Raw genomic sequence first — 2,553 nt, 5'->3', positions numbered from 1 at the left:
ATCTCAAATAAACAACCTAAACTTACACCTAAAGCAATTAGAGAAAGAACAAAAAACCCCAAAGTTAGCAGAAGGAAAGAAATCATAAAGATCAGATCAGAAATAAATGAAAAAGAAATGAAGGACACGATAGTAAAGATCAATAAAACTAAAAGCTGGTTCTTTGAGACGATAAACAAAATTCATAAACCATTAGCCAGATTCATCAAGAAAAAAGGGAGAAGACTCAAATCAAGAGAATTAGAAATGAAAAGGGAGGGCTTCCCTGGTGGCGCAGTGGTTGAGAGTCCGCCTGCCGATGCAGGGGACATGGGTTCGTGCCCCGGTCTGGGAAGATCCCACATGCTGCAGAGTGGCTGGGCCTGTGAGCCATGGCCACTGAACCTGCGTGTCCGGAGGCTGTGCTCCACAATGGGAGAGGCCACAACAGTGAGAAGCCCGTGTACCAAAAAAAAAAAAAAAAAGAAAAAAGAAAGGAAAAAAGAGAAGTAACATCTGACACTGCAGAAATACAAAGGATCATTAGAGATTACCACAAGCAACTATATGCCAATAAAATGGACAACCTGGAAGAAATAGACAAAGTCTTAGAAAAGCACAACCTCTGAGACTGAACCAGGAAGAAACAGAAAACGTAAAGAGACCAATCACAAGCACTGAAATTGAAACTCTGATTAAAAATCTTCCAACAAACAAAAGCCCAGGACCAGATGGCTTCAAGGGCAAATTCTATCAAAGATTTAGAGAAGAGCTAACACCTATCCTTCTCAAACTCTTCCAAAATATAGCAGAGGGAGGAACACTCCCAAACTCATTCTACAAGCCCACCAAGACCCTGATACCAAATTCAGACAAAGATGTCACAAAGCAAGAAAACTACAGGGCAATGTCACTGATGAACATAGATGCAAAAATCCTCAACAAAATACTACCAAACAGAGTCCAACAGCACATTAAAAGGGTCATACACCATGATCCAGTGGAGTTTTTCCCGGGAATGCAAGGATTCTTCTATATACTCAAATCAATCAATGTGATACACCATATTAACAAACTGAAGGATAAAAACCATATGATAACCTCAAAAGATGCAGAAACAGCTTTTGACAAAATTCAGCACCCATTTATGATAAAAACCGTCCCGAAAGTAGGCACAGCGGAACTTACCTCAACATAATAAAGGCCATATATGACAAACCCACAGCCAACATCATTCTCAATGGTGAAAAACTGAAACCATTTTCACTAAGATCAGGAACAAGACAAGGTTGCCCACTCTCACCACTATTATTCAACATAGTTTTGGAAATTTTAGCCACAGCAGTCAGAGACGAAAAAGAAATAAAATAATACAAATCGGAAAAGAAGAAGTAAATCTGTCACTGTTTGCAGGTGGCATGATACTATACATAGAGAATCCTAAAGATGCTACCAGAAAACTATTAGAGCTAATCAATGATTTTGGTAAAGTAGCAGAATACAAAATTAATGCACAGAAATTTTTTGCATTCCTGTACACTAATGATGAAAAATCTGAAAGAGAAATTAAGGAAACACTCCCATTTACCACTGCAGCAAAAATAATAGAATACCTAGGAATAAACCTACCTAAGGAGACAAAAGAGCTGTACGTAGAAAACTATAAGACACTGATGAAGGAAATTAAAGGTGATATGAACAGATGGACAGATATACCATGTTCTTGGATTGGAAGAATCAATATTGTGAAAATGACTATACTTCCCAAAGCAATCTATATATTCAATGCAATCCGTATCAAGCTACCAATGACATTTTTCACAGAACTAGAACAAAAAATTTCACAATTTGTATGGAAACACAAGAGACCCTGAATAGCCAAAGCAATCTTGAGAAAGAAAAATGGAACTGGAGGAATCAGGCTCCCTGACTTCAGACTGTACCACAAAGCTACAGTAATCAAGACAGTATGGTACTGACACAAATACAGAAATATAGATCAATGGAACAGGATAGAAAGTCCAGAGATAAACCCACGCACATATGATCACCTTATCTTTGATAAAGGAGGCAAGAATATACAATGGAGAAAAACAGCCTCTTCAGTAAGTCGTGCTAGGAAAACTGAACAGCTACAGGTAAAAGAATGAAATTAGAACACTTCCTAACATCATACACAAAAATAAACTCAAAGTGGATTTAAGACCTAAATGTAAGGCCAGACACTATAAAACTCTTAGGGGAAAGCATAGGCAGAACATTCTATGACATAAATCACAGCAAGATCCTTTTTGACCCACCTCCTAGAGATATGGAAATAAAAACAAAAACAAACAAATGGGACGTAATGAAACTTAAAAGCTTTTGCACAGCAAAGCAAGCCATAAACATGATGAAAAGACAGCCCTCAGAATGGGAGAAAGTATTTGCATATCAAACAACTGACCAAGGATTAACCTCCAAAATTTACAAGCAGCTCATGCAACTCAGTATCAAAAAAACAGAAAATCCAATCCAAAAATGGGCAGAAGACCTAAATAGACATTTCTCCATAGAAGATATACAGATTGCCAA

Source organism: Physeter macrocephalus, chromosome 8 (genome assembly GCF_002837175.3).
Source record: "Physeter macrocephalus isolate SW-GA chromosome 8, ASM283717v5, whole genome shotgun sequence".
Classification (NCBI taxonomy): domain Eukaryota; kingdom Metazoa; phylum Chordata; class Mammalia; order Artiodactyla; family Physeteridae; genus Physeter; species Physeter macrocephalus.
The sequence above is the reverse complement of the archived record's forward strand: the minus strand, read 5'-3'. Positions refer to the sequence as shown.